This window comes from Apium graveolens, unplaced genomic scaffold (assembly GCF_009905375.1).
Source record: "Apium graveolens cultivar Ventura unplaced genomic scaffold, ASM990537v1 ctg5887, whole genome shotgun sequence".
Lineage (NCBI taxonomy): Eukaryota > Viridiplantae > Streptophyta > Magnoliopsida > Apiales > Apiaceae > Apium > Apium graveolens.
The window spans coordinates 65,316-74,175 of record NW_027419135.1 but is presented as its reverse complement, the minus strand read 5'-3'; the positions used below and the strand labels follow the sequence as shown (position 1 = coordinate 74,175).

At 29.1% G+C, this 8,860-nt stretch overlaps 1 long non-coding RNA gene across 1 annotated transcript; it reads right to left on the bottom strand.

Annotated features, from left to right (window-relative positions):
* Window positions 1-1,244: 1,244 nt before the first annotated feature.
* Window positions 1,245-2,286, bottom strand: LOC141702912 (uncharacterized). Its single transcript, XR_012567295.1, has 3 exons — window positions 2,173-2,286; window positions 2,014-2,077; window positions 1,245-1,325 (listed from the first exon to the last, which is right to left on the bottom strand). It is a non-coding gene; the product is annotated as an uncharacterized LOC141702912 (long non-coding RNA).
* Between the last annotated feature and the right edge of the window lie 6,574 nt (window positions 2,287-8,860).

Here is an 8,860-nt window from a genome sequence, read left to right as displayed (position 1 = left end):
TGCATTCGGTTCTTCATGCATATTCTCAAAATTATTATTTGCCTCGGCAAAATCTCCAAGCATTTCACGTGCATCATAAAAATCATCATGCATATTATCAACATTCATGGAACTCATCCCAATGTCAACCCTTGATCTAGCACTCTTCTCATGAAAATACCATGTTGTATATGCGGGCATGATGCCATGTCGATATAAATATAATATCACATCATCGGGATTTTTTATATAAAAATTTCCATATTCGTTGCATGGACATCTTATTCATCCCTTTGAATCATCCGTATTTGCAATGGCAAATTAATGAAACCATTAACACCAATTTTGTACTCTTCCGTTATATTTTTACTTGCATCAAATCGACAATTCATCCAACTACAATCCGACGTCATCTACAAAGTGCATAGATAGTATAATAAATAACTTAATACTAATTAACAAAACATACTTAAATAAATTCACTATGTGTACAAGATATTTAGTCACAAGCAATGTACAATAATTATTTTTTTTGTTTAATTATTTTGAACACTACATTTAAAATATTAGCAACTATATTTCATTTAAATTATGTCAATAAATATTTAATTTATGTGAGAAATCAATAAACAATAATCATGATAATCACAACATAAATAATTTAAGAAAGGTACTTACTTGACTTGAAGTTAATGGATAGTTGAGCTTGATGAGAAAGGAAAATGGTAGAAAATAGGAAGGAAAATAGAAAGAAGAGGAAAGTATGGACAAAAACGAAGAATAAAGGATAAGGCAGGGGCTGTAAATTCTGAAAGAATAAATTCCACCGCAGGTGGTCGTTTTTATAAAAGCCACGAAAATCGGTCATTTTTATAAATTCAACCAACAACGGTCGTTTTTATTAAAATGACCGTTGTGGCCTTATTTAATATTGTTTTGATAAATAATTTAAAAGCGACCGATCAATCGCTTTTGTTTTCCAGAATTAGACTTTGTTCCGGTGGCAATTTTCCCGCCTGTTCTTCAAAATATAAAATCGACCGCTAAATATTGGCGGTTGCTTTTGTTGATAAAAGCCACCGGCTAAAAGCCACCGCTTTCAAATTCCACCGAACAAAAGCGACCGCTCATTAAATTCCACCGAGAGCGGTCGCTTTTAAATATGTTTTACGTACAGGTAAAGTTGACCTTAAAAGCCACCAATTTCGGTGGAATTTATAGTCGGTCGCTTTTATGTGGTCGCTTTTACTTCTTTTTCTTGTAGTGTCTCTTTGTTGTCAGAATTACGACGAATGTGAACTCCGAGAGGCACGATATCGAGGTTTCCATGACAGCCTTCGCTCGAACTGCGAGTATGTTTGAGGTCAGTGAGGGGATTGACATAAAGGGAATTGTATGGAATTTGAGACCGAACCGAGGACTAGAATACAAGATCCAGATATTTCATAATAAAGAATTGTATAATAAGGTATAATTCCATTATTGACCAAGTGAAAATATCAACAAAATTTGACTAGAAGGTAAAAATCATAGTAATTGAAAATATAATTGTTGTTGGGGATTGCTATTTAGGACTTATACTTTGATATTAAACTTGTGACTAACAATCAGCACCACTGCATTTGTATTAAACTTTGTATTTCATTGTGACAAGCTCAAAATGTATATACATAATTTCATATACCTCTGCTTAACAACAACATTTTGACTCTGTAATTGCTGAACTTAATTTTAAATAATTTCACATACATAATTGTTTTGGTTGCACGCACAATGTTATAATGAAATTTATATGAATGGTGGTATCCTAAATACAAACCAGGCAACTCGCTCATTTATCACAACCAGTTTCTTTTATTCATATAAACAGACAACACAGAAAAGATGATACTATATATTCGGTTTCCATTAATAATACAATAGGTTTAAAATAGATAATTAGTGATGCCTGCATTTCTTTTGTTGTAACACATCAATGCCCACAAATGCAAATTTATGAGAGTACAGAACAAATGAGTACAAAGTTGAGAGTACCGGTTGTCCAGTTTCAGTACAGACCAGGAAGATCAGGAGGTTGCTGAGCCTCTTCTTGAAGGTCCTAATTTCAAAAAACAAATGATAAAAATATACTAAATGAACAATAAATAAAACTACTCCAACCAATTATAATATTTGCAAGTTAAAAACAATAACCTGAGGTGTGAGCAATCTAAAGTCATCATCTTGTTCCTTAATGTTTATCAGCATTTCATCATTTGCCTGTAGCTCTTCTATCGCCTTCTTGGCATCAATAACTTTAGACTTTTTCTCAATATGAGACCCATATGAATCTGAATCAGAATCGGAACCCTTCTCAACATCAACAATAAAGTATTAAGTACAGAGACAAATTAAGTAACATCAACAATAAACTATTAAGTACAGAGACAAATTAAGTAATTAAGTAATTACAAATTACTGTATATAAATAAAGAAACTTGCCTCTAATTGAACAAACTACAAAGTACCGAGACAAAATACTAATTATTTAATGAAAAAATGAATCAATGATACCTGTTGGATCTTGAAATCTTTGATACTTTAGAAGAAAATCGAACTAGACTTAACAGCGATTAAATCTTTGATATATATAACAGCGGTTGAATCTTCGATATACTTTGCAAGCAGCAAGCGATTGAATCGGCGGCCACAGACTTAAAATTTAGGTCTCAAGCTCTACTCAACCCTATTTTCTATTCTGTTCCAATATGGTCGACTTCACATTGTTTTCTTTGTTTAATGTTTTAAGAAATTATATATACTAGCTTAAAACCCGCACAGATTACCTAGATTTTTTTTAATATTATAATTTTTTTAAAAAAAAATTAAATTAAATTCTTAATTTTGTTCATTTAAAATTTTAAATGATATGACTTTATGATAATTATATTAGTAGGCATATATATTCATAACATTTTAGAACATTTAAAAGTATTTAAAATGATAGGGGGAAAATATTGTTATAACGAAAATATTATTTTATTGAAAGTAAAAATATAATGTCTCCATTATGTTGTGACCTTAAAAGAATATTATTTTAACATGGTGATTATTAATCTATTATCTATAACTCTATAAAAGATATTTTAAAATTAGGTTAAAACAAAACCAAAATTCTAAAAGTTTTGCCATCTTTAGACAATTTTAAAATTTTAAATTACTAATCTTCCATAATTAAAGGAGGATATTTAAAAAATAAATGATTATAACACTTTTCAGACAATTATATATAAAATCTTAAAATATGCTCCATCAGTTTAACTTGTACAATTAACTAGTGTTTAATCCTGAATTTGTGTTTTGATTAATTTAAAAATATTTTTCAACGATCGAACCGTATGGATGTCAATAGATATATATACTAGTGATATAAGCAAAATTTTCTATCAAAATATTTTTATTTGGTTTGTCATTATAACGGTCAAGCATCAGTTTGACTAGTACAACTATCTACTGTTTAATCCTCAATTGGTGTTGTGATAATTTAAAAAATATTTTTCAACGATCCAACTAGAGGGATGTAAATATATATATATATATATATATATTAGTGATATACCCAAAATTTCATATCAAAATAATTTTACTTGGTTTGTTATTTTAACACTTAAACATGAGTTTGACTAATACAACTAATTAGTGTTTAGTCCTGAATTGTTGTTTCCAAAATTTTAAATATATTTTTCAACGATCCTACCATATGGATATAAATAGATATATATATATTAGTGATATACCCAAAATTTCATATTAAAATAATTTTATTTGGTTTGTCATTTTAACAGTCAAGTATGAGTTTGACTAGTATAGCTAACTAGTGTTTAATCTTGAATTGGTGTTTCGATTATTTAAAAAATATTTTCGAACGATCCAGCCGTATGGATGTAAATAGATATATATATTAGTGGTATACGCAAAATTTCATATCAAAATAATTTTATTTGGTTTGCGATATTAACAGTCAAACATGAGTTTGACTAGTATAGCTAACTAGTGTTTAATCCTGAGTTGATGTTTCGATTATTTTAAAAATAATTTTAAACGATCCAACCGTATGGATGTCAATAGATATATATTAGTTATATAACCAAAATTTAATATCAAAACAATTTTAGTTGGTTTGCCATTTTAACAGTCAAACTTGAGTTTGTCTATTACAGCTAACTAGTGTTTAATCCTGAATTAGTGTTTCGATTATTTTAAAAATATTTTTGAACGATCCAACCGTATGGATGTAAATAGATTTATATATATTTTAGTGATATACCCAAAATTTCATATCAAAATAATTTTATTTGGGTTGCCATTTTAACAGTCAAACATGAGTTTGACTAGTATAGCTAACTAGTGTTTAATCCTGAGTTGATGTTTCGAATATTTTAAAAATATTTTTAAATGATCCAACCGTATGGATGTCAATAGATATATATCTATATTAGTTATATAACCAAAATTTAATATCAAAATAATTTTAGTTGGTTTGCCATTTTAACAGTCAAACATGAGTTTGTCTGTTACAGCTAACTAGTGTTTAATCCTGAATTAGTGTTTCGATTATTTTAAAAATATTTTTGAATGATCCAACCGTATGGATGTAAATAGATATATATATATATTAGTGATATACCCAAAATTTCATATCAAAATAATTTTATTTGGTTTGCCATTTTAACAGTCAAACATGAGTTTGACTAGTATAGCTAACTAGTGTTTAATCCTGAGTTAATGTTTCGATTATTTTAAAAATATTTTTAAACGATCCAACCATATGGATGTCAATAGATATATATATTAGTTATATAACCAAAATTTAATATCAAAATAATTTTAGTTGGTTTGTCATTTTAACAGTCAAACATGAGTTTGTCTATTACAACTAACTAGTGTTTAATCATGAATTAGTGTTTCGATTATTTTAAAAAAAAATTTGAACGATCCAACCGTATGGATGTAAATAGATATATATATTAGTGATATACCCAAAATTTCATATCAAAATAATTTTATTTGGTTTGCCATTTTAACAGTCAAACATGAGTTTGACTAGTATAACTAACTAGTGTTTAATCTTAAGTTGATGTTTCGATTATTTTAAAAATATTTTTGGATGATCCAACCATATGGATGTCAATAGATATATATATATATATATATTAGTGATATAACCAAAATTTAATATCAAAATAATTTTAGTTGGTTTGTCATTTTAACAGTCAAGCTTTAGTTTGACTAGTACAATTAACTAGTGTTTAATTCTAAATTGGTGTTTCGATTATTTTAAAAATATTTTTGAACGATATAACTATATGGATTTTAATTGATATATATTAGTGACATTACAAAAATTAAATGTCAAAATAATTTTATCTCATTTGCCAATTTACTAGTGAAGCATCAGTTGGATTAGTATTGTTAACTAGTGTTTATTCCTAAATTGGTGTTACGATTATTTTAAAAATATTTTGGAACGATCCAACTGTATGGATGATTATATATATATATATATATATATATATATATATATATATTAGTGATATAATCAATGTTTCATATTACATTATTTTATCAAAATATTTAATTTTTTACTGAAATTCTTTAAATGTCACCCGAACAAATAAATGCTAATTTACGATAGAACCCGTCATAAATTATTATCTGCAAAAAAATTGAGAAAAGTCAAATTTACCGCCAAAATTTTAGGGAAAAAGTTAAATTTCCATCTTGAATAATTTACGACGAATTTTAATTTCCGTCGTAAATTGGATGTTCAATATTTTCCCCGCCAAAATTTTGGAAAAAAGTTAAATTTCGCTCTTTGATAACTTACGACGAATTTTAATTTATGTCGTAAATTTGACGATCCGATTTTTTTCATCGCACATATTTCGTTGTAAATTTTTATTAAATATTTTTTTTTCAATATTTAATAAAAATAATTATTACAAACAAATGTTTAAATCGTAGCAACTTCAAATAATTTTCATTTTTGTTTAATCGTGGCGTGAAAAATTTTATTAATAAAATACTAAACTTACGACGATTTTGTGTTTCGTCATAAATAATTACGACGTTTTACTTTTTTTCGTCGTAAGTTGGGCGCACACTTTATTCCGTCGTAAGCTGGCCATCGTAATTGGCCTATTTTGTTGTAGTGTATCAAATAAAGCTATATCTTATAACCAAAGGTAAATCCAGTACAGTTAGCTTTCATTAGATCGTTAGACAAGAAATGCATTATGATTTGGGAACAAGTCCATCACTAAAAGATTGCAATTAAATCTATAATCACCAAATGCGCACCAAACTGAGGACTCGACTTAGTAGCTACTTGTGTCAACGAGTTGTAGTTATCCATCCAAATAGAGAACCAATAAAGCATAGCCAATAAGACATGGTACACAGTTACCTGAGTTCTAAGAACAAAAAAGAAATAACTTGAGATAACTATTTTCCTATTGTTAAAATTGTCCGCAGCCTTGGAAATTTCAACTTGGTCTCTAGGTGTTTTATCATTTTGATCCATACAGGGAATATTTTTTGATACCATTGTTACCATCATATTATAAAACCTGAGAAATTGGTATGAAAACTAAGTGAAGATAAAAATTAACGACCAGAAAAAACATTATAAAAAAATAAAAAATAAAAAGATGCTAAAATAAAGTAACCAGCAATTCCAAGCTAAAACTGACAAAAAAAAATAATAATTCCAGGCTAAAGAACTTATTCATGACTCATAAGCATTGAAACCAGATCAGTTTTACATTTCCAAGATATATGCTTGAAAGTTAAAATCAAATTAAGCTTAGCATAAATAGATTTTCTTCTTTTCCTATTTTAAGAAGAATTATATGTACAGACAACAGGTGGAAATATCCATGATATTATACAACTGTAGTTAATATACTACTTACCAACACAGTGAGACTAGCACGAATAAAGGAGGAATGCAGCAATCTTATTTACATATGAAAAATTATATAATAAGATTCTATCATCCATAACAATCTATCAAATTCACTTTAGTTGCACAATAGTTGCTAGATAAAGTTTGTGCAACATAATTGTGTAATGTGTAATATAAATATTATAAAGATATTAGTTACAACTTTATACAAAATGAAGTGTCTAGGTGGCCCATATTATGCGTTAACATAGATTTGAATTAGTGTATATAGGCTTCTTTATATGCTCTAATATTATTTTTGTTTCCAAGAATCAGAGGTATGTTAAGTTTATAAACAAGTCACATGAATATAATTCACCAAAATATCAGCTCTACCTTCTCCTCAGGCTGACCCGTCTTCTGAGTAGCTCTTTATTGTGAATGTCATGAGCCTGTTAATTATTAATATATATTACACTTACTTTACTCCATATAATTAAACTAAAATGGTACAGCTTGTATAAACATATTTTATTTAATTTTGAGTAGGTAAGACATAGTCAAACCTGACCCCGAGTAGCCCCATTAGGGGATTGTAGGGAAACTCTTGAAACAGGCATTGTGTTTCGATTTCCCTTTATAATGAAAAAAGATTAAGAGATAACTGTAAGGACAAAGCTCATATACTACCGAGTAGATTAAATAAATTTGAAATTCAACTTTGAAACCTTAAATAAACTCATATGAGTGATAGCTTATGGTTTGCCTCGGATAAAAGTATGGCTGAAGGAAAAATATTATGCTTTCAAAATGAATATAGCTACAAAATTTATAATTGACGGAGACATGGAAGTTTTCTCCTAAACTGTTCTAAACAAAAGAAACTAAGAGAAACTCCAAAGTTCAGAGTCGATATATTATGATATTCTAGTCAAAAGCATTAGAGTGTCTCAGATATTGTAGTAATATTCTATTTGTTAAACATATCATGAATTATATAAGAGAAAAAGGTACTGGAAAAGTATATATTATTTCATTAGATAACAACCACATATACTACAAGGTTGTGGCTGTTGAGTTACATAACCACCAGGGAAAGAAGTGTTTCCTTTTCCTGGATATTAAAAGCAGATTTATATAGGATAACTACGTCTTTAAAAAACACATTACTTCTAACACTCCCTCCTAATGTGTTGTTCCTGAACTCCCAGCAGATTACGCAGCATTTGAAACTTCTCTTTTGGAAGTTCCTTTGTGAATATATCAGCAACTTGCTCCTCAGACTTGCAATAGACTAATTTTATCTCATTTTCCTCGATCTTCTCACGAATGAAGTGATGTTTCACAGCAATGTGCCTTGTACGACTATTGTAGATAGGATTCTTTGCCATAGATATGGCTGACTTATTGTCACATAGCATCTCTGTTGCGTTTCTTTGCCTTTCATCAATATCCTCCAGAATTTTTCTCAACCAAATAGCTTGTGATGTTGCCAGGGCAGCAGCTACGTACTTAGCTTCTGCGGATGACTGTGCAACTGAATATTGCTTCTTTGATTGCCATGAAAATGCTCCTGAATCAAATGAAAACACAAAGCCTGTTGTGCTCTTCATGTCATCTCTGGAACCTGCCCAATCACTGTCACAAAAACAAATTAATTTTAGCTCTTCACCTTTAAAATATTTGATTCCATATGCCACAGTTCCTTCCGTGTAACGAAGAACTCGTTTGGCTGCTCCAAGGTGAACCTCGCTAGGATCTTGCATATATCTGGACAACAAACTAGAAACAAACATAATGTCCGGCCTAGTTGTCGTAAGATACATTAAACTTCCAACAATGCTTCTATACAAAGTCCTGTCTACTTTTCTTCCACCGTCATCTTTCATCAATTTTTCATTTGCTGCAAGAGGTGTTGCCATTGCTTTGCAACCATACATATTAAACCTTTTTAAC